This window comes from Cajanus cajan, chromosome 10 (genome assembly GCF_000230855.2).
Source record: "Cajanus cajan strain Asha chromosome 10, NIPB_CcT2T_4, whole genome shotgun sequence".
Lineage (NCBI taxonomy): Eukaryota > Viridiplantae > Streptophyta > Magnoliopsida > Fabales > Fabaceae > Cajanus > Cajanus cajan.
In genome coordinates this window covers 16,390,001-16,414,896 of record NC_138526.1, presented here as the reverse complement: position 1 = coordinate 16,414,896, position 24,896 = coordinate 16,390,001, and positions in this window count along the sequence as shown.

The following is a 24,896-nucleotide window of genomic DNA, read 5'->3' as shown; positions in this document are numbered from 1 at the left end:
TCGCTTGAATCGAAAACCGAAAGGCGGTTCAAGTGATTATCTTCTAGAAGCAAACGTCTTGCAGCATCTACACTCCTGGCTCAGGCCGAAGCAATTAGGGGAACGTAAAGAGCAACAATTACAGATATAATTGTTAAGCCCAATGTATATAGCCTACCCTGGCCAGCCATTCTTCAGAAATTTCCTTCTGTATATCTTTCTGTAAAAAAAAAAAAAAAAAAAAACACTTGTGAATATCAAATAAAATATCCATTTGTTTCTTTTCTCTCTTGACCATGTGATTATGCCTCTAAATTGATGTTTCAAAAATTGTACTAAACTCTTTTAATAATCGGTCAAATAAAGAAAATTGGAGGGGTTCCTATAAAATCCATAAATCTCCTGCATAAAGGCTCATAAAAATACTCCCTCGCGTCAATGACAGAAAGTCCTCCAAGAAGAAGAGGATAGGGAGAGCCACTCACTTTTCTAAATAAATGAACAAAAATAAAAAATTGTATTGCATGCATCACACATATTAATTGCACATTTAAAGACCTTATCATGAGGCAATTGCATAAAATAGAAAAAATAGAAAAATTGCTTGTGTATGACAGCAGCAAACAAAATGCAAAGATTCAGAAAATCAACAGCGTCATACAGAATAACTGAGCCTGGAGAGGCTTGCCGAAAGAATACTCTCAGAATAACTGAGCCTGGAGAGGCTTGCCGAAACAATACTCCCACAGAATAACTGAGCCTGGAGAGGCTTGTCGAAATAATACTCTCTCAAAATAACTGAGCCTGGAGAGGCTTGCCGAAATAATACTCTTTCAGAATAACTGAGCCTGGAGAGGCTCGCCGAAATAATACTCTCAAAATAACTGAGCCTGGAGAGGCTTGCCGAAATAATACTCTTTCAGAATAACTGAGCCTAGAGAGGCTCGCCGAAATAATATTCTCAAAATAACTGAGTCTGGAGAGGCTCGCCGAAATAATACTCTCTCAGAATAACTGAGACATTTCTGTACAGAAAAAGCCGAAAAACAACAAAAAAAGGCAAAAATACAGAAAAAGCCAAAAAATGACAAAAAAAGGCAAAAATACAGAAAAAGTCAAAAGTCGACAAAAAAAGACAAAGATTTCACATCTTTCAGAATAACTGAGCCTGGAGAGGCTCGCCGAAATAATACTCTCAGAATAATTGAGCCTGGAGAGGCTTGCAGAAATAATACTTCCTCAGAATAACTTGAGCCTGGAGAGGCTCGCAGAAATAATACTCCCCAGAGAAACCTCAACTCAAGCTCACGGAACGAATCCCCAGCGAGAGCTATCAAAGCAAGATCGACGACATTCCCAATGGAAGCACGATCACCCAAGCAGAATATCCAAGTCAAAGGACTTAAACTTCCTCAGTGAAGATAGCTCTCCAACTCAAGTGTTGAGTGAGGCTAAGCCTGCAGAGGCTTCCTAAATAATACTCTGGGATACATAAGATCCCTCATTCCCCAATCGCCTACTCAGAGGCATCCCTGCAAAAAGAGAAAAATCAAAAATATCAATAAGTATTCCCCAAGCGGAATCTGGCACTCAGCCGAACACTGAACTTCAAATCCCCAGTCGCCTACACAAGAGGCACTCCTTCAAAAAGGAAAACCCAAAAAAAGAAAAAAAAATCAATAACAATTCCCCAAGCGGAATTTGGCTTTTTAGCCAATCATTGAACGTCAAGTTGATACGCCTAACAGAAGAGGCTAATCAAAATCAACGACAGAATCCCCAGCGGATAACAGCCTACACAGAGGCGACCAAAATCAGAAAACCCAAAAGAGATACCCGAATAAAGATAACCGGGATACTCCACCAACGTCAAAGGACGTCAGCCAAACATAAGGCATCGCTCAATTCAAGAAGAGCATCTGTGTCTACACCCCAAGGAAACAGAAATTCCTCAATGGGTACCAACAATGCAATGCAAGTTGGGGCACAGGAACCTATGAATGACTGCACATCCCCTAGACGGATCCCTGCGTTATCCAGCCCTCAGCGGCACAAAATCAGAAAAACCGTCGAAGCAGCATCGTGGACTGTGGAGACAAAATCATCTCAAAGCCTAAAAGGCAATACTCAGCTACCCAGTTGTCGAGAGCACCGAGGTATGCACAAGCCTGGAGAGGCAATACTTAGCTACCCAGTTGTCGAGAGCACCGAGGTATGCACAAGCCTGAGAGGCAATACTTAGCTACCCAGTTGTCGAGAGCACCGAGGTATGCAAAGCCTGGAGAGGCAATACTCAGCTACCCAGTTGTCGAGAGCACCGAGGTATGCACAAGCCTGGAGAGGCAATACTCAGCTGCCCAGGTGTTGAGAGCACCGAGGTATGCACAAGCCTGGAGAGGCAATACTCAGCTACCCAGTTGTCGAGAGCACCGAGGTATGCACAAGCCTGAGAGGCAATACCCAGCTACCCAGTTGTCGAGAGCACCGAGGTATGCACAAGCCTGAGAGGCAATACTCAGCTACCCAGTTGTCGAGAGCACCGAGGTATGCACAAGCCTGGAGAGGCAATACTCAGCTGCCCAGTTGTCGAGAGCACCGAGGTATGCACAGGCCTGGAGAGGCAGTACTCAGCTACCCAGTTGTCGAGAGCACCGAGGTATGCATGAGCCTGGAGAGGCGACGACTAATACTCAACCTGGAGAGGCTACTCAACAATTTTCCCACCTGAAGACACTACAAGTCGGAAGGATGGCTTATTCCCCGGACAATTGGGTCAACTCCTTTACTTGTCAGCCGGTACACCAAAAGACCGTTTGACTAAGTAAAGGGGGGGCAGCTGTAGACCCCTAAAATTGTCCGGGTCGGAAATAAAACTCGAAGACCCTCAAAGATCGAAGGAAAGTCAGCCAGAAGGACTCCTAGAAGACCATAGGATGGCTATCTGTAGATTTAGAGGTCTTAGAGTAGCTTAAAATAAGGAAGTGGAGGGAATGAAGCCCAATACGGCCATACTAAACTTAATACGGCCGTATTGAAGCTTCAACACGGCCGCAGTGAACTCAATACGGCGTATTGAAGTTTCTGAAACTTCAATACGGCCGTACTGAAATCAATACGGCCGTATTGAAGCTTCAATACAGCCGCAGTGAACTCAATACGGGCGCATTGAAATTTCTGAATTTCAATACGGCCGTATTGAACTTCAATACGACCGTATTGAAGTTCAAATATTTCAATACGGCCGTATTGATTCCGTAGCCCGTATTGCGCCTATTCCCTATAAATATGACGTCAATTGGACGTCATTCCACACTTTTTGAACATAGTTTCAACCCTCTCCTTGAGTATTCTGGGGTTTTTGAGCAGTGTTCTGCCCTAGAAATCACTCGGAGAGTTGATCCGACGAAGTTCTTGAGCCCCGAGCCATTTTGCTTGAGGATCGAACCTAGTCGAAGGGAAATCCTCCGGATTTCCATAGTTAAAATTTTATAGGAAGGGAGCGAGCGGGCTTGTAGAGCGAGGGAACGCCAAAAAGCTTCCCAGTTTTACGAAATATATAAAAGCACGCTTCAAAGGTTTCTTCTTCAAAATCCTTCCTTTTACTGCTTTCTGATTGTTGCATCGCATATCTAATTTATTCGCCATGTAGATATCTAAAGTATAATCGCTATAATAAATAGGGGTAATTTAGTAATTTTATATTATTATTTTAGAAATAATCTGTCATAGGGAACCCGAAAGGGGCGCTGTGGGGTGCTAACACCTTCCTCACGCGTAACCGACTCCCTTACCCGACTCTGGTTGTAATGGCCGAAGTCGATTTTTGAATCGATTGCCTTATCCCTTTTTCCAATGTTTTGAGTAAAACATTGGTGGCGACTCCAAAGAACCCTCCTTTTACGAAAACCGCTAATCCATGGAGGGTCCCGCTTGGGATTAACATGGATTGGTGAACCTTTTAATAAAATTGCTCGTTTGACGAGGTCTCAGTTTGAGAATAAGTCATTCTAGTAATCCACATTTTTAAACAAATAAACGATTCCAACCATCATTCGCAAATGCCGAAAGCCCGTTACGGGCCGGTGGCGACAGGTATGAGAGTAGGTCAGGGCTAGCTTGGAGTTGAGGTGATCGCTACGTGTTGAGGAGTTTTGTCCTAGTGTTAGAGCTACCTTATTAGGTAGCTGTTGGTTGTGCTTGACCGACACTAGGGTGATGTTATTTTGGATGACTGTACATATATGATGTTATATTTTTGGTACATAGAACTTAGTTATTTTATTCTTATATATATATATATATATATATATATATATATGTATGTATGTATGAGTTGTCCAATGTTAATATTTCTCTTAGTTCACTAGTAGTAGTGTGATTCCACTAAGTATAGAGACCATGACGGGTCATTACAGTAGATGATTTGTTGGCCTTCCATGACCTTCCTTTGGAAGTTCACACCAAACTTCATGAATTCGTGAAACCTTTCACCCTCGCTTATGAACTTTGTACTAAATGGGCTAGCTCTTTTCAAGAGGTAGCACAAATTGAAGTGGAGACTGAGGCGATCGAGCCAAACTTGAACAACTCAGACAATAGTTACTTTCCATCTGACTATCTACAAAGGAGATGATTCCAACTCTGAGAAAATTACAAAAGGAAGAAGCTGATATAACCCTATAGGGCAAAGATATCACCCTGATGCTTTCGAAGAGGAGATTTCCTCCAAGGATATATCTATTATTTGGGACAAGAAGACTTACTTGGCTTTCATCAATGCTCATCATGGTCGAGTAGACGAACCCGTGTCTGACTCGGAACATATCGCTTTTCTCCTTTATTGGTTATCTGCCTGTGTTTTCTGTATTCCATCTCTCCAAGTACCCAAATATTATTATATTCTCCCTCAGTCTTTGCACTTGCGAAAGAACGTAGGTTTAAGCAAGTTGTTGTTGGCTGCCTTGTATACTTGTCTCGACGAGGCATCAGAAAGCTTATTTCAAAAAACTGGTCCTAGGAATCTCTCGGGACCTCTTTGGTTGCTTCAGTTGTGGCTCAATGCCATCTTCAAGCGAAGACTTAAATTGATGCCACTTCAATCCTCTATATCTTATCCCAAAAAATATTTAATTTTAATTATAATCATTGTTATCAACATTATTGTTACTTAAAAGAGTTTTGGTTGGACATTTTTATTTTTGGGAAAAATCTAAAGATACCAAGTTGTCACAACTCGTATCTTAAATTTAAAGGTTAAAAAGATGTCACATCTAATTAACCATTCCTCAAATAAAATCTTTTATGTAATAATTTTGAATATTTATGTTGAATATTATGGTAATATTTTGATATTTAATTATGCATTTTTGAATTTTAAAAAAAACTTTAAGATGATAAGTTGTCACAAGTCACAACTTACATCCGTAAGTTTTAGGATTAAAGGAATGTCACATTCAAATAATCTCCTTTTTTATAGATATAATTAATACTAATATTGATAAGATAATATCACAATAATGATTATTATTATTATTATTATTGTTGTCTAAATAAATTAAAAATTATGTAAATATCTAACAAATTTGTATAAAGAAACAACTTATTCAAATAAAATTAATTAAACTAATTTTGTTAAAACAAGAAACAAATACCATCATCTAATATTAAGGGAATGCCACATAAAAATAATCTTTTTTAAGAAGATAAATATTAATATGGATAAAAAAAAGATATTGTTATTATTATTATTATTATAACTATTATTATTATTATTATTATTATTATTTTTTATCATTATTATTATTATTAAGGTTACGTACTAACCTAATATAAAATTATGTAAGAATCTGTTGTATATATATATATTAATTACGTACACTTCTTGTTATATATACATATATAATATTATTATAGTTATAACTATAAAATATATTATTTTAGTAAAATATATTATTACTAGCAAGAAAAAAAATAGAAAACAAAGAAAGAAAAGAAAATATATAATATTAAGGGTTGAAGAGAAAAAAAATTAACTGTTGTTGAATGGGCTTAAGCCCACATACTTGGCCCAAATTAGAAAGAAAAGGGGGCAATCAGATGGTCACTTAGCCATCTCATTCAAACCCTAAAATAGAAAAGAATGAGGTTTGAGAGGAGAGGGGAGGCACTCTGCTAGGGTTTCATGCGCGACCTCCCTCCGCGAGTGTCGACGGCGCCACAGACTGCTACTATGGCGTCGTCGTAGCTAAGGTGGTTGGTCAGTCATGCGAAGGGAAGGAGAAGACGGCTAAAGAAAGGAATAGAGGACGACAGAAGGTTATGGCCGAAATCGTAAATCATTTTCGACGGTGGTGCGTAGTGGTGTTATGACGGTTCGTCTGTGTGGTGACTCCTTGTAGAGGCTCACAACAAGGGTGAGAGGAAGAAGATAAAGGAGTGCAATCACCGCCACTGGAAATCGTCTCCAGCGGCAGCACTCGGCGGCGCTCATAGGAACCACAATCTAGTCGTGTTTCTTGGTATATTTCACTCACTGTTTTTTATTTTGTTTCTATTTTTTCTATTGTAGCTGGATTTTTACTTGCTGGGTGGAAAATTCTTGACTGAGGGTTTCAGTTGGTTCAAAGGGGGAAGGGATTGATTCACAATAAGATTAAATATTGAGTTGCATACATATTATTTTCAAAAAAGGAGAAAAAAAAATGACCTTATACAGAAAAAGATCAAAGAAAATATTGATACCCAAATTTGATTGCACGTTGCTTCTTTTTCTGCTTCCTTGTTCTACTTGCTTGTTGCTTGAGCTCTCTTACTCTTAATCCTTGGTTCTCTCTGTTTTTAAAATTTTCTCTGCCTTCCCCCTCTGTTCATGTTATGTTTTATTATATGTAAACTCACTATCATTTTTTTGTTCTTTGGCAGTTGGTTCCAAGATCATACTTTTGGAAGCATATATGGCAGAAGCATGTTCTTGGGGACATGTTGGTGGCTATGGTAGAGAAGCTCAACAAGCTTGTAAGAGGAGAATTAACAACATGGAAAAGTGTAGGATGACAGAGATTTTGGTACAAAGGAAGATATTGTTTTCCTTTTCCTTTGTTTTTTTTTTCTGATTTTCTTTTATTATTATTATTATTATTGTATATATTTTATTTAAGCTAAAATCTGGTTTGTAAATTATTGTTATTAAATTAATTTTAAAATTAGTAAAAAAATTAGTGGAATAAAATTGGTGTTTACAGTGGTTCTTTTTTTTTTTCTTACTTACTGAATTTTGATATGATCTGATGGAAGAGCATGGGCTAAAGGCCCAACCACTAGAGCTATGGCCAGGAGATTACTTGAAGACTTGTCTGCTTCAGAGCTTAGTGGGCCCAATGGGCTTGGTGGGCCTAGGGTGCTTCTCACGTGGACCTTAATTGAATAAACATCATGTTTTATTGCATTTTCTTAGTATAGGAAGTTACTTTGATTTTGGTCTTGTATTATGATCATAGATTAGGGTTTTTGTGTTTGGGCTTATATTTGGGCTTCTTGGGCTTTGGGCTTTTGATACCCAATATTAGGCTCATTCTTCTTCTTGTATTTTTTCCTATTCATTGTATTTTCTTGACCATTGTATTTAGGTCATTAGATTAGGGTTTAAGGAGGATTAGTAGTTTAATTGGATTAGGTTAAACTAGGTTTAATTTAGGATACATTTAAGTTGCATTTTAAGTCACATGCTTCACGCCACCTTGGCTGAACATGTGTGACTTAAAATTAATCCTAAATGCATCCTAAATCACACCTAAATGCACCTAGCCTAATGTGACCGGACATGACATGTGTGTGTGAAGTTTTGAACTCAAAATTTTTGAATTTTGAATTCAAAACATGGCGCCACATGTGACTCCTTCACATTGGCGCCAAGTGCCTTTGTAACCGGATCCTTTATATTGCCTCCTTCACACTTTGTAGCTCACTTTTGAACATATATGAAATTTGTGTGCCTTGAGCCGAGTTTCCTCTCAAAAGTCTCCGAGAATCTCACATCAAAAACCCTAGGAGAGTTACCTTCTTTCCTTCTCTTTGAAGTCAGAATCCATTGCTCCTTAAGCTTCGATGCTTCCATCCAAGTCTTAGGTCTAGTTCATCCGAGAATCCTTCATCCTTCTATTGATCATCCACTTTGATTTGCATCTCCTTGAAGAAGATCCGAGCTAGAGAGAAGATTAGGAGAACAACATTTATCACTCCTCCTCACCTTCTCCATCATTTTTGGTATCAAGAGCAAGGTTCTTCAAGGAGATAAGTTCTCTAGTGTTTTGTCCGTTTTGTTTTGTTGTTTGTGCTCTCTTGTGTGTCTTCTTTGAGTTTCTATTCGGATCTAATTGTTTCTTTGAAGTAAATTTGTTCCTTAGATCCATTGTTTGATTGTTCTTAATTTCTTCCACAATCAAATTGTTTAGGACCTTTTTGCTTGTGCTTATATTTTGTTTTCTTTGAGTCTCTCCATTCTTGTATGTGTCCGTGATTGGACTTCATGCATTGCATTAGATTTTGGTTTTTAATCCATGTTTTGTCTTAGAGTTTGTGTTTAGTCCTTTATATGTTTAAGAATTCCTTGAATAACATGTTGACCTAATTTGTTTTGAGTACATTGTTCATCATTGTTGTTTTTGGTTTGCTTTCTTTTGTGCCTACCTATATGTGCTTTTTTTTTTTGCCTTATTGAGTTCATAATTTTCTATTAGTTCTAGCAAATTTCTTTAGAATTAGGTTTCTTTTGTGTACTTAAGTTTTCAAATCACTTTCCATTAAAAAAAATTCTTAAGAAAAATTTGTGTTACCTAAAATTTCAAGTGCTTAATCCTACTTCTAGTGCACTATCTTTTGGATTCAAAATTTTAAAAGAGTAAAGAGGCTGAAAACAGAGGAAAATACAGAGCCTAAAACAAAAGAAAAGTTCAAAAGTTCAAAAGAAAAGAGTTCAAAAAGAATCCAACACAAAACCTAAAAACTAGTGCACTAGTTTCATCATTTTTCACTTTATTTTTGGCTAACTTGTAGTCTCGGTTTCTATAGCTTGGAATCTTAAAAAAAATTGAAACAAAAGGCAAATACCTTCTCTGAAATCTTAATTTGAATTTAGAAAGAGAAAGAATAAAAAAAAATAGATAAAGCAATTTAAATAGAAAAAGCCGAGAGGTGTACATTGACAAAAATCTACTTGATTCCTTAGCTTGTTTTGACTACTATTTGGTTTATACTTATCCAATTGCTTTCAATTTTTTTTGTTTTGTTAATCTACTCTAGTACCTATCTAGGAACCTTCCTATTTGAGTGCTAGCTTTCTTTGGAGTCTTAATTTTCAGTTTTACTTGTTGAACTTCTTTGAGTCTTGTCATATACACCTATTACTCTTTATTTTGGTATAAGCTTTTCAAATTGTGCTTTTGTTGCTTGTCTTGTTTTCTTTCCTTAAAATTCCTGTGCTGGAAGTGGCCTTAAATCCTTGCTTAAGGATCAAGCATTGACTCAACAAAGAGTAGGAAACGTTTTGGACAATAAGACTACAAAATTTGACCTAATTTAGTGACCTAACTTTTCCTAAACTTCCTTCACTTGAGTGAACCTTCCTTTCACCTTGTGAGCAACCTTCTTTAACTATTTTGTTGTGTTCATTGTGCAGGTCCAGGAGCAACCTAAGTCAAGGGTTAGTGGCGGATTAAAACACATGAACAAGTGTTAGAAAAATTGGACAACAAATCCGTCACTAATTGGTCACCAAAAGCCTTCATTTATTGTTTTCTAGGCTAGTTTACATTTTGCAATCTCTTTTGTATTTTAAAACCAATTTGTAAAGCTTGGAGGTAGTATTAAGAAGCTGGTCAGGTATATCTAACTCCTTGATAGCCTTCTCACGTGTAGTACTAGTGGAAGTGGCTTGGAAATTTCATATGTTTCAAGCTTCCACTTAGGGTTATACAACTAGCTACTTATCCTTACTTCTTTTAAGTTTCTTGTCCATAATTGTGTTTACTTTGCTGCCCTAATTCGTCTAGACTTGTGTAGTTTTATTTGCTCACGTTTAGTTTAGTCTCATAAACAAACAAATTGTGAAAAACATACAAAAATTTTTGTTAAAAGTTTTGGGGAATTGGAAGTACCACAAAGGAGTTTAGTGATTTCCACTTGAAAAGACTTGGTTATTAAGTGGCTCTTTGTAGCTCACCTCCCTTGATAGTGCAACTTGTACACTTAGACTCCCAAGTGCTATTTTCATTCCTAGAAAATACCAAAAAAACTGTTTTCTATCTTTTGCATAGCATATAAAATTCTCATTGTTTAATCATGAGTCATATTTCTCAAAGTAGTAGTGACTTTGAATCTCCTAAAAGTTTTAAAAGAATTGTTAAGGAGGTTGAAACACTAAAACTTTGGAAGCATGAAGAGGTACTTCAAAAAGAAAAAGAAAAGATTCAAAGAGAAGTACAACTTATTGCTTTAGAGGAAGAGATACAAAAGATTAAGCAACGAGAAGAAAAACTTTTGAAAAAAATAAATAAAAGTAAAAGTCAAAAAAGTTCTTCAAGGAGCTCAACCAAGAGTTCCAATGACTCTCAAAGCCAAGAAAATGATGGTAGTTTGAATATGGATGCATACTACCAACCTACACCTAGGAGAGTCATTAAAGAACTCAAAGTGAGGGAATCAAGGGTTGATCTCCCTTACTTTCATGGAAAAGAAAATGTGGATGCCTACTTAGATTGAGAAATGAAAGTGGAGCAAATCTTCACTTGTCATAAAGTAGGTGAGGAAAGAAAGGTTCCCTTGGCCACCCTAGCTTTCCAAGGACAAGCCATGTATTGGTGGACATCCTTGGAGAGAGAGAGAAGACTTCACAATGACCCTCCAATCACTTATTGGAATGAGTTGAGGAGTGCTATGAGAAGAAGGCACATACCTTCTTATTATAGTAGGGAGCTTATGGATAAGCTCCAAAGACTCCAACAAAAGAACATGAGTGTGGAGGAGTATAGGCAGAAAATGGAGTTGTATCTCATGAGGGCTGGGATAACGGAGGAAGAAAGATTGACCATTGCTAGATTTTTGAGTGGTCTAAATTTTGATATTGGAGATAGAGTTGAGTTACTCCCTTATAGGGACCTTGATGATTTGGTCCAACTTTGTATAAGGGTGGAACAACAAAATTTGAGAAAAATTTCTTTTAAAGGCAAAACTCAATCTAGCTCTTATATTAAGAAAGACTACAAAAGGGAGGGTCAATATGATTCCTCTAAGAAATTTTGCAAGGGTCTAGAAAAAGAAAAAGAAAATGAAAAAGAGAAAAATAAAAATGTTGTCACTTCTAGTAGTAAGACTAGTGACATCAAATGCTTTAAATGTCTTGGGAGAGGCCACATAGCTTCTCAATGCCCCACTAAAAAGGTGATGATTTTGAAAGGGCAAGACATTTATAGTAGTGTTGATGAATCTAGTTCTACCACTTCAAGTGATAGTGAAACAAGTGAGGAAGACCATGAAATTAAAAGTGCATATCCTTATGATGGTCAACTTCTTATGATTAGAAGGCTTCTAGGAAGCCAACCTCATGAGTCTCACCTTTCACAAAGAGAGAATATTTTTCATACAAGATGTAAAATTTTTGATAATGCTTGTTCTCTCATTGTGGATAGTGGCTCTTGTTGCAATTGTTGTAGCACAAGGTTGGTGGAGAAGCTTGGTCTTACTCCTATTCCCCATCCGAAACCATATCAACTTCATTGGATTAATGAAGATGGGGATATCAATGTCAATAAACAAGTGAAAGTCAAGTTTTCTATTGGTAACTATGAAGATCAAGTGGTTTGTGACATAGTTCCAATGGAAGCTTGCCATATTTTGTTGGGAAGGCCATGGCAATTTGACAAGAAAACCATGCATAATGGCCTTACCAATGAAATTACTTTCACCCATAAAGAAAAGAAATTTGTACTTCATCCTTTGTCTCCTTCACAAGTGATAGAGGATCAAGTACAAATGAAAATTAAAAGAGAGGAAGAAAAAAAAAACTTGGTTAAAAAAAAAAAGCATAAAGCTTCAAAGGAGAAGAAGGAAGAGAAACCTCTTCCCATAGAAGGAATTCAACAGGAAACTTTAAAACAAACCCTAATTGTTGAAAAGCCTTCTTATCTTCTTCTTTGTAGAAGTGTGCTTAAGTGTCATAATTTAAGTCTTAAACTTAATTCTTTACCTCTTGAAGTTTCTCAATTATTAAAATAATTTGATGATATATTCCCTAGTGAAGGTCCAAAGGGTCTTCCTCCTTTTAGGGGTATAGAACATCAAATTGATTTTGTGCCTGGGGCTAGTCTACCCAATAGACCAACTTATAGGACAAATACTCAAGAAACTAAGGAGATAGAGAATCAAGTCCAAGAGTTATTGGATAAGGGGTGGGTGCAAAAGAGTTTGAGTCCCTGTGCTGTGCTTGTATTGTTAGTGCCCAAGAAAGATGGAAAATGGAGAATGTGTTGTGATTGTAGGGCCATTAACAATATCACAATCAAGTACAGGCACCCAATCCCTAGACTTGATGATATGCTTGATGAATTACATGGTGCTACTATATTTTCTAAAATTGATCTTAAGAGTGGTTTTCACCAAATAAGACTCAAAAAGGGTGATGAGTGGAAAACTGCTTTTAAGACCAAATTTGGATTATATGAGTGGCTAGTTATGCCTTTTGGTTTAACTAATGCACCAAGTACATTCATGAGGCTTATGAATCATGTCTTGAGAGAGTGTATAGGTAAATATGTTGTTGTTTATTTTGATGAAATCTTAATCTATAGTAGGTCTCAAGATGATCACTTAGGACATCTTAGAGAAGTTTTGATGATCCTTAGGGAAAACCACTTATTTGCAAATCTTGAAAAATGTACTTTTTGTGTGGATCATGTGGTTTTCCTAGGGTTCATTGTAAGCAAAGATGGGGTTCGTGTGGACCCCGAGAAAATCAAAGCCATTCAAGAGTGGCCCAAGCCTAAAAATGTTAGTGAAGTTAGGAGTTTTCATGGATTAGTAAGTTTTTATAGAAGATTTGTGCCTAACTTCTCTAGCATTGCTTCACCCTTGAATGAGCTTGTTAAAAAAGATATTTTTTTTGAATGGACTTCGAAGCATGACCAAGAATTTCAACTTCTTAAAGATCAACTTACTAATGCACCCATATTAGCTCTACCAAATTTTGAAAAGACTTTTGAGCTAGAATGTGATGCATCAGGAGTTGGCATAGGGGTTGTGTTATTGCAAGGAGGACACCCCATTGCATATTTTAGTGAAAAACTAAAAGGTGCCTCCTCAATTACCCCACCTATGACAAGGAGTTATATGCCTTGGTTAGGGCTTTATAAACTTGGGAACACTATCTAGTGTCCAAAGAGTTTGTCATCCATAGTGACCATGAGTCACTTAAATATTTAAGAGGTCAAGGTAAGTTAAATAAGAGGCATGCCAAATGGTTAGAGTTCCTTGAACAATTTCCATATATTATTAAATTCAAGAAAGGAAAATCAAATATTGTAGCTGATGCTTTATCTAGAAGACATACTTTGCTTGTGTCTCTAGGTATTCAAATTCTTGGATTTGATAATATTAGGGAGTTGTATGAGGAAGATCTTGAGTTTGGTGATAATTATAAAAAATGCCAACAAAAAGCTTTTGATGGTTTCTATATGGCTGAGGGGTATTTGTACAAAGAAGGAAGGTTATGTATACCCCAAGGATCCATTAGGAAACTATTAATTAAAGAAAGTCATGAACGTGGGCTTATGGGGCACTTTGGTGTTGATAAAACCCTTAGTTTGCTAAAAGAAAACTTTTATTGGCCCCATATGCGAAAGGATGTCCAAAGGCATTGTTTTAGATGTTTGGCTTGTTTACGAGCCAAGTCTAAAGTGATGCCTCATGGCACATACACACCTTTGCCTGTTGCTTCTTCCCCTTGGGTAGATATTAGCATGGATTTTGTGCTAGGTTTACCTAGAACCCAAAGGGGAATGGATTCTATCTTTGTGGTTGTGGACCGTTTTAGTAAAATGGCTCATTTCATTCCATGCCTCAAAGTAGATGATGCAAGCAACATTGCAAAACTCTTCTTTAGAGATGTGGTTAAATTCCATGGGCTTCCTAGGACAATAGTTTCAGACAGAGATACTAAGTTCCTAAGCCACTTTTGGCGTGTCTTATGGTCAAGACTAGGAACCAAACTCCTCTTTTCAACTACTTGTCATCCTCAAACAGATGGCCAAACTGAGGTAGTGAATAGGTCATTGTCTACTATGCTTAGGGCAGTCCTAAAGGGTAATCACAAATCTTGGGATGAGTATTTGCCTCACATTGAATTTGCCTACAATAGGGTAGTTCACAAAACTACCAATATTTCTCCTTTTGAAGCTGTGTATGGGTTTAATCCTCTGACTTCTTTAGACTTGATACCTCTTCCTAATGTTGAACATTTCATTCATAAGGAAGGGGCTTCAAAAGCTGAGTTTATTAAAAAAATTCATGAAAGGATTAAAACTCATATCCAACTCCAAAATGAGAAGTATGCTCAACAAGAAAGTAAAGGCAAGAAACCTATGATCTTCGAGGAAGGTGATTGGGTTTGGCTTCATTTAAGAAAAGAACGTTTTCCAAAACAGAGGAAGTCCAAACTCAGTCCTAGAGGAGATGGTCCCTTTCAGGTCTTACAGCGTATCAATGATAATGCTTATAGACTTGATTTACCCTCTGATTATGGAGTAAGCCCTACTTTTAATGTTAGTGATCTCAAACCTTTTGTAGGTGCTAATGATGATGAGGAAGAGTCTTCAGATTCAAGGACGAATCCTTCTCAAGAGGGAGGGAATGTTGGAAGAGCATGGGCTAAAGGCCCAACCACTAGAGCTATGGCCAAGAGATTACTTGAAGACTTGTCTGCTTCAGAGCTTAGTGGGCCCAATGGGCTTGGTGGGGCCTAGGTTGCTTCTCATGTGACACCCTCTACCCCAACGTTAATACACAATAAATGTAAATAATAATTTCTTTTTCTTTTTGAGTAAATAAAATCTTTCATAGTTTAATAACATCTTTCATGTATAAAACAATTGTTTCAAATCTCATAAGGTAGAAGATTCACATTCGTAATTCATAAATCATAGAAAGTCGTCTTGTAAGTATAAAAATTCAAGAAATCATATAAAGAAAAATATAGATTAATTCCAGCAAAGGTGGCAGTGCCTCCTAGTTAGGAACTAATTTATAATTTTCAAATCATGTAACAAAAATATAACAAAGATATTCATTCTGGTCTTTTATCAAGAATGTTCAAATTACAATTCTTAACATACATTTTCCTTGAATTATAAACTTTATCTATGTTATCTCTTCGTTAGAAATTACAAAAGAAAAGAACCTAAAGTTATTAAAAAAATAACATATTAAACTAAAATAACTATGCCCCGATGTCACATCCTATCAGAGCATGCCCAATTGAAGCCTTTAAGCCTCATCACCAACATCCTCATGATGCTGATCACCTGTATCATAATTTAAACATACACAAGAACAACAAGGGAGTGAGAAACATCTCACTCAGTTTCAGGTGTAGAAATAAAGGTTAGATAGCACCCACACACACTCAACAAATATAAGTCACATGTAAACAATACACATACATCATCAATATCACATATACATTCATTTATCATGCAATAATGTCATGAACTCGACTCATAAATGCATGCATGTGGCGCCATAAGGAAGTTTCACATATCATCACTGGTGACCCTAAGGCACACCTGGTTACATCACTGGTGACCCTAAGGTACACCTGGTTACATCACTGGTGACCCTAAGGTACACCTTGTTAGCAAGTTACATCGCTGGTGACCCCAAGGTACACCTTGTTAGCAAGTTACATCGCTGGTATGCGGCCTCAGCGGCACACCTGGAGTAATATATGCATATGATGCATGTCACACATTCATTATTTCATTAACTCAACATTTAACTTATTACAGAATTTCATTTAGTACATCATGTCCTCATTTGTCATAGTCTCATAATCATAGTTTGTCTCAATAGTCCATTCTTAGGTCTCATGTCATTTGTCCATATTTCACATGGTCATGTCATCAATACTCCTCATAAGGTCCGCATAGGAATTCACAAAGGGCATTCTTATTCATATTAAAACTTATTCATTTTTAACGTTAATGACATAATCATTTATTATTTCCATCAAGGAATAAAGTAGAGCAAATAGAAAATCAGACAGAACAACGACACCTTCAACAAAGAACAAAGTAGAGTAAATAGAAAATAAGACAGAACAACGGCACCTTCAAGAAAGAACAAAGTAGAGTAAATAAAAAATCAAACAGAACAACGACAAGGGATTGAGATTACATAATCATTTATTATTTCCAACAAGAAATAAAGTAGAGCAAACAGAAAATAACACAGCACAACAGCAAGGGATTGGGGGCCAATCCGACAAACAACTATCCAAAAATTATTCCCACACCCCTGAGCGAGGTTCTCACTCCCCCCTTACCTGGATAAGCAGGAGCTAGAACTTGGGCAGGGCTTCCTCCTCTGGATTCCCTCTTTTCTTTCCCTCTCTCTCTCTTTTTTTCTTTCTTTCTCTCTCTCTCTCTCTCTCTCTCTCTTCTCTTTCTCTCTCTAGGATTTCACTTTCTTACTCTGTATAAAATTTTCACCCCCCTGCCCCTATTTATAGGCAATCTGACGCACCCGGAACGGCCCGTACTGATTTCAGAACAGCCCGTTCCGGATCCTTCAAACATGGGCAAATTTTTCAGCTGGAACGGCCCGTTCCAAAATCGGAACGGCCTGTTCCCAAAAAGCAGAACGGCCCGTTATGAAACCAGAACGACCCGTTCTCAATCTCAGCAGAACGGCCTGTTCTCCCTCCGGAACGGCCTGTTCTCCATACCAGAACGGCCCATTCCAAGGCCGTTCTGCAACAACAAAAACAACACATTTTTAATGCTTCGAACGGCCTGTTCCATTTTTGGAACAGCCCGTTCCAAGTTACCAAATTACCCCTATAAATTTACGAAAATACCTTTAATAATATAATAATAATAATAATAAAATAATAAAATAAAAGTTGGGTGTTACAATTCTCCCCTCCTTTTAGAAATTTCGTCCCCGAAATTTACCTGAAAACAGAAATGGATAAGCTTCTCGCATCTTGCTTTCTAACTCCCATGTAGCACTTTCTTCAAAATTTCATCCCCAAATGACCTTAACCAAAGGGATTTCCTTTCTTCTTAGTTGTTTCACTTTCGTGTCATCAATCTTTAAAGGAATCGTTTCATAAGTGAGATTATCCTTCAAAAGAATGTTGTCGGACTCAATGATATGGGAAGGATCATGGACATATTTTCTGAGTTGGGAAACATGAAAGACACTATGGAGATTTGAAAGAGATGGAGGCAAGGCAATTTGATAGGCTACATCATCGATCCTTTTAAGAATTTGATAAGGACCAATGAAACGTGGAGTAAGCTTACGGGATTTCAGTGCTCTGCCTACTCCTGTCCAAGGAGTGACTTTAAGGAATACATGATCACCTTCTTTAAACTCAAGGTCTTTTCTCCTCTTGTCATTATAACTCTTTTGCCTACTATGGGTTGCTCTCATCTTCTCTTGGATCATTTTAACTTGTTGAGTAGTTTGTTGAACTATCTCAGGTCCTAACATGGCATTCTCTCCAGGTTCTGTCCAACATAAAGGTGTTCTACATCCCCTACCATACAAAGCCTCATAGGGTGTCATCCCAATACTAGAATGGTAGCTGTTATTGTAGGTAAATTCTATCAAAGGTAGGAAACTATCCCAACTACCCCCATGTTCTAAGATGCAAGCCCTCAACAAGTCTTCCAAAGATTGTATGGTTCTCTCAGTTTGGCCATCTGTTTGGGGATGGTAGGCTGAACTCAATCTAAGCTTAGTGCCTAAAGCCTTATGCAAACTCTCCCAAAATCTAGAGGTGAACCTAGGATCTCTATCAGACACAATACTAGTAGGAACTCCATGTAATCTCACGATCTCACTGATGTACAACTTGGTTAACCTCTCCAAAGAGTACCTAATATTAATGGGGATAAAATGGGCAGACTTAGTCAATCTATCCACAATGACCCATATAGCATCCAAGTTCTTCATAGTCTTAGGTAACCCAACTACAAAATCCATAGAGATGTTATCCCACTTCCACACAAGCACATCTAAAGGTTGCATCAAACCTGAAGGTTTTTGGTGTTCTACCTTAGCTTTCTGACATACTAAGCAGGCATACACAAATTCCTCCACTTCCCTCTTCATCTTAGGCCACCAAAACATCTTCTTAAGGTCTTGGTACATCTTAGTGGCTCCTGGATGGATACTAAGGATACTCTTATGACCTTCTTCTAGGATTGCTCTCTTAAGTTCTGGCACACTAGGAATGCACAACCTATCCTTAAATCTTAAAACTCCATCCACTCCAATTCTAAACTCACTTTTCACACCTTGATTCAACTTCTCTACCTGACTCAATAAGAAAGGATCCATCTTCTGACCTTTTTTAATCTCATCTATCAAGCTATTAATCACTCTCAAAGCTCCCAACTTAATACTCTTAGAGGTCAACTCACACCCTAAGCTCATATCCCTAAACTCCTCAATCATATGCAATTCCCTAATCATCAAATAAGACACTTTCAAAGATTTTCTACTCAAAGCGTCAGCTACAACATTAGCCTTGCCGGGGTGATAATTCAATTGAAAATCATAATCTTTAAGGAACTCTAACCATCTCCTCTGCCTCATATTCAATTCCTTTTGGTCAAACAAGTACTTAAGGCTTTTATGGTCACTAAAAACCTCAAACCTAGACCCAAACAAGTAATGTCTCCACAACTTAAGCACAAATACTATTGCAGCTAACTCAAGGTCATGGGTAGGATAGTTTTGCTCATGAATTTTAAGTTGTCTAGAAGCATAGGCTACTACCTTACCCTCCTGCATAAGCACTCCTCCTAAACCCAATTTAGAAGCATCACAAAATACCTCAAAAGTCTTACTAGGATCAGGTAACACTAACACAGGGGCACTAGTTAATCTCCTCTTAAGCTCTTGAAAACTCTCCTCACACCTATAATCCCACACAAAAGGTTGGTCCTTCTTCGTCAGCTTAGTCAAAGGAAGAGCTAGCCTAGCGAAATTCTCTATGAATCTTCTGTAATAACCGGCTAGTCCTAGGAAACTCCTAATCTCAAATACTGATTTAGGTGTACTACACTCTAACACAGCTTCTACCTTAGCAAGATCTACAGCTATCCCACCCTTGGATATCACATGTCCTAGAAAGTTCACACTATCCAACCAAAATTCACATTTTGACAATTTAGCATACAACTGTTTCTCCTTAAGGGTTTGAAGAACGATCCTAAGGTGCTCAACATGCTCCTCCCTAGTCTTGGAATATACTAGGATATCATCTATGAAGACCACTACAAATCTATCCAAGTAAGGGTGAAAAATCCTATTCATGTAGTCCATAAAAACACCAGGTGCATTAGTCACACCAAAAGGCATAACTAAATACTCATAGTGCCCATAGCGGGTCCTAAAGGCAGTCTTAGGAACATCCTCAGCTCTCACTCTAATCTGATGGTATCCTGACCTTAAATCTATCTTACTAAACACATAAGCTCCAACTAGTTGATCCATAAGGTCATCTATCCTAGGCAAAGGATACTTATTCTTAATGGTCACTTTATTTAGTTGCCTATAATCTACGCACAACCTCATACTCCCATCTTTCTTTTTAACCAACAAAACAGGCGCTCCCCAAGGCGAAACACTAGGCCTAATGAATTGTTTTCCTTGCAGTTCCTCTATTTGTTTCTTAAGTTCAACTAACTCTGTTGGGGACATCCTATAGGGTGCTATAGATATAGGTGAGGTACCTGGTACTAAGTCTATGCTAAACTCAATCTCTCTCTCAAGTGGTAAACTAGACACATCCTTAGGGAATACTTCTGGAAATTCTCTCACTAAGGGAATCTCATCTAGCTTACTATCAGTCTCAAGTGTTAAGGAAGCGAAGATCATGTACACTCTTTCATTTTCTTCTAAACAAGTTTTAATGTCAGCAGCACTAAGAAATTCCGTACTCTTACATTCACCAAAGGAAATAGATTTCTCAAAGCAGTTTAAAAGGACATGGTGAGAAGATAACCAATCCATACCAAGAATTACATCTAATTGACTAAGAGGCAAACAAATTAAGTCAACTAGAAACTGCTTATCAGAAACTGTCAAAGGACATTTCAAACACACTAGGGATGTAGTCACAGGACCATTAGTAGGGGTTTCAACAACTAAATCAAAATCCAACAAAGACACAGGCAAATTCAATTTTTGGACACAAGAGACAGAAATAAAGGAATGAGTTGCACCAGAATCAAATAGTACAACAAAAGGAGTCTTAGCTATGAAACAAGTACCTTGTATCAAATTTTCTAACCGAGCAGCTTCAGCACCACTAAGAGTAAATACTCTCCCTACAGTCTTTGGACGCTCAGTTTGCGAACCCGATCCAATAACACGTGTTCTTCGTGGTTCAGGACATTGGGTGCTGATGTGACCTTTACCATTGCAGTTGAAGCAGGTAACTTCCCTGTCACGACACTCAGACTGATTATGACCAACAAGTCCACACTTCCAGCATCTTACTGAAGGAGTGGACACAGACCCTCCAACACTTCCAGTAGCACTAACAATGGATCCTCTAGTAAATGACTTGCTTTTATTAGCAGCACCTTTACTCCCTTGAAATCTATTAGAAGCGGAGTAAGGCTTACTCCTACCCGAAGTACTAGAACTCACAGCACGAGTAGGACCTCCAACTCCTTTATACAAAGCAGCACGAGCACGGTTGTCACGATCATAAATGTTGCACTTATTGACCAGAGTGGGAAAATGATATATCTCCTGATAGTTAATTGCAGTTTTCACTTCAGGAAGCAGACCATTTACAAATTTTATGCATTTAGCTCTTTCACCACCCTCACCATGGTAGTGTGTACAATAACGAACCAAAGCATCAAATTTGGCAGCATACACAGCCACTGTGTCATTCCCTTGATTCAGCTCAAGGAATTCCATTTCTTTCCGACTTCTCACATCATCCGAGAAATACTTCTTAAGAAAGACCTTCTTGAAGTTGTCCCAATTCAATTGCACCCCTCCATCAATCATCCTCCGAAGTGCTCCTTCCCACCAAAAGTGAGCATCAGCAGTCAACATGAATGTGGCCAACTTCACCTTCTGAGTGATAGGACAATCCATAACATTGAAAATTTTCTCGATTTCTGTTAGCCAATTCATAGCAGCATCTGGGTCATATCCTCCTTTAAAGGTAGGTGGGTGATTTCGTTGAAATTGCTCCAACCAGTTAGGAGTAACTTCAGTCCTATTGTTATTATTCATAGCTTGTGCTAATGCTTGGAGAGCATCAGCAATCGCACGATCATTTCTACCAACCATAGTCTAAGAAAATAATACAATCAATAAACATAATCAATCATCATACTAGCATACCAACAAGTTTTACATCAGTTCAGTCCATCATTCATGTACCAAATAAACATAGTAAACCAAATAAGCATAGTAAACTCATAACTCACGGTCGATTAGATCGACCTGCTCTGATACCACTAAATGTGACACCCTCTACCCCAACGTTAATACACAATAAATGTAAACAATAATTTCTTTTTCTTTTTGAGTAAATAAAATCTTTCATAGTTTAATAACATTTTTCATGTATAAAACAATTGTTTCAAATCTCATAAGGTAGAAGATTTACATTCGTAATTCATAAATCATAGAAAGTCGTCTTGTACGTATAAAAATTCAAGAAATCATATAAAGAAAAATATAGATTAATTCCAGCAAAGGTGGCAGTGCCTCCTAGTTAGGAACTAATTTATAATTTTCAAATCATGTAATAAAAATATAACAAAGATATTCATTTTGGTCTTTTATCAAGAACGTTCAAATTACAATTCTTAACATACATTTTCCTTGAATTATAAACTTTATCTACGTTATCTCTTCGTTAGAAATTACAAAAGAAGAGAAACTAAAGTTATTAAAACAATAACATATTAAACTAAAATAACTATGCCCCGATGTCACATCCTATCAGAGCATGCCCAATTGAAGCCTTTAAGCCTCATCACCAACATCCTCATGATGCTGATCACCTGCATCATAATTTAAACATACACAAGAACAAGGGAGTGAGAAACATCTCACTCAGTTTCAGGTGCAGAAATAAAGGTTAGATAGCACCCACACACACTCAACAAATATAAGTCACATGTAAACAATACACATACATCATCAATATCACATATACATTCATTTATCATGCAATAATGTCATGAACTCGACTCATAAATGCATGCATGTGGCGCCATAAGGAAGTTTCACATATCATCACTGGTGACCCTAAGGCACACCTGGTTACATCACTGGTGACCCTAAGGTACACCTGGTTACATCACTGGTGACCCTAAGGTACACCTTGTTAGCAAGTTACATCGCTGGTGACCCCAAGGTACACCTCGTTAGCAAGTTACATCGCTGGTATGCGGCCTCAACGGCACACCTTGAGTAATATATGCATATGATGCATGTCACACATTCATTATTTCATTAACTCAACATTTAACTTATTACAGAATTTCATTTAGTACATCATGTCCTCATTTGTCATAGTCTCATAATCATAGTTTGTCTCAATAGTCCATTCTTAGGTCTCATGTCATTTGTCCATATTTCACATGGTCATGTCATCAATACTTCTCATAAGGTCCGCATAGGAATTCACAAAGGGCATTCTTATTCATATTAAAACTTATTCATTTTTAACGTTAATGACATAATCATTTATTATTTCCATCAAGGAATAAAGTAGAGCAAATAAAAAATCAGACAGAACAACGACACCTTCAACAAAGAACAAAGTAGAGTAAATAGAAAATAAGACAGAACAACGGCACCTTCAAGAAAGAACAAAGTAGAGTAAATAAAAAATCAAACAGAACAACGGCAAGGGATTGAGATTACATAATCATTTATTATTTCCAACAAGAAATAAAGTAGAGCAAACAGAAAATAAGACAGCACAACGGCAAGGGATTGGGGGCCAATCTGACAAACAACTATCCAACAATTATTCCCACACCCCTGAGCGAGGTTCTCACTCCCCCCTTACCTGGATAAGCAGGAGCTGGAACTTGGGCAGGGCTTCCTCCTCTGGATTCCCTCTTTTTCTTTCCCTCTCTCTCTCTTTCTTTCTTTCTTTCTCTCTCTCTCTCTCTCTCTCTTCTCTTTCTCTCTCTAGGATTTCACTTTCTTACTCTGTATAAAATTTTCACCCCCTGCCCCTATTTATAGGCAATCTGACGCACCCGGAACGGCCCGTACTGATTTCGGAACGGCCCGTTCCGGATCCTTCAAACATGGGCAAATTTTTCAGCTGGAACGGCCCGTTCCAAAATCGGAACAGCCTGTTCCCAAAAAGCAGAACGGCCCGTTCTGAAACCAGAACGGCCCGTTCTCAATCTCAGCAGAACGGCCCGTTCTCCCTCTGGAACGGCCTGTTCTCCATACCAGAATGGCCCGTTCCAAGGCCGTTCTGCAACAACAAAAACAACACATTTTTAATGCTTGGAACGGCCCGTTCCATTTTTGGAATAGCCCGTTCCAAGTTACCAAATTACCCCTATAAATTTACGAAAATACCTTTAATAATATAATAATAATAATAATAAAATAATAAAATAAAAGTTGGTTGTTACATCTCACGTGGACCTTAATTGAATAAACACCATGTTTTATTGCATTTTCTTAGTATAGGAAGTTACTTTGATTTTGGTCTTGTATTATGACCATAGATTAGGGGTTTTGTGTTTGGGCTTATATTTGGGCTTCTTGGGCTTTGGGCTTTTGATACCCAATATTATGCTCATTCTTCTTCTTGTATTTTTTCCTATTCATTGTATTTTCTTGACCATTGTATTTAGGTCATTAGATTAGGGTTTAAGGAGGATTAGTAGTTTAATTGGATTAGGTTAAACTAGGTTTAATTTAGGATACATTTAAGTTGCATTTTAAGTCACATGCTTCACGCCACCTTGGCTGAACATGTGTGACTTAAAATTAACCCTAAATGCATCCTAAATCACACCTAAATGCACCTAGCCTAATGTGACCGGACATGACATGTGTGTGTGAAGTTTTGAATTCAAAATTTTTGAATTTTGAATTCAAAACTTGGCGCCACATGTGACTCCTTCACATTGGCGCCAAGTACCTTTGTAACCGGATCCTTTATATTGCCTCCTTCACACTTTGTAGCTCACTTTTGAACATATATGAAATTTGTGTGCCTTGAGCCGAGTTTCCTCTCAAAAGTCTCCGAGAATCTCACATCAAAAACCCTAGGAGAGTTACCTTCTTTCCTTCTCTTTGAAGTGAAAATCCATTGCTCCTTAAGCTTGGATGCTTCCATCCAAGTCTTAGGTCTAGTTCATCCGAGAATCCTTCATCCTTCTATTGATCATCCACTTTGATTTGCATCTCCTTGAAGAAGATCCGAGCTAGAGAGAAGATTAGGAGAAGAACACTTATCACTCCTCCTCACCTTCTCCATCATGATCTCGTTAATTAATTTGTTCATACAATATCTAATTATTATCAAAATTAATTTTATTGAAGAAGTTTTCATAATAATGATAGATTATAAACAATAATTTATTACTAATTTTAGTCTTCTTAAAAATATATTTGAGTTAAAA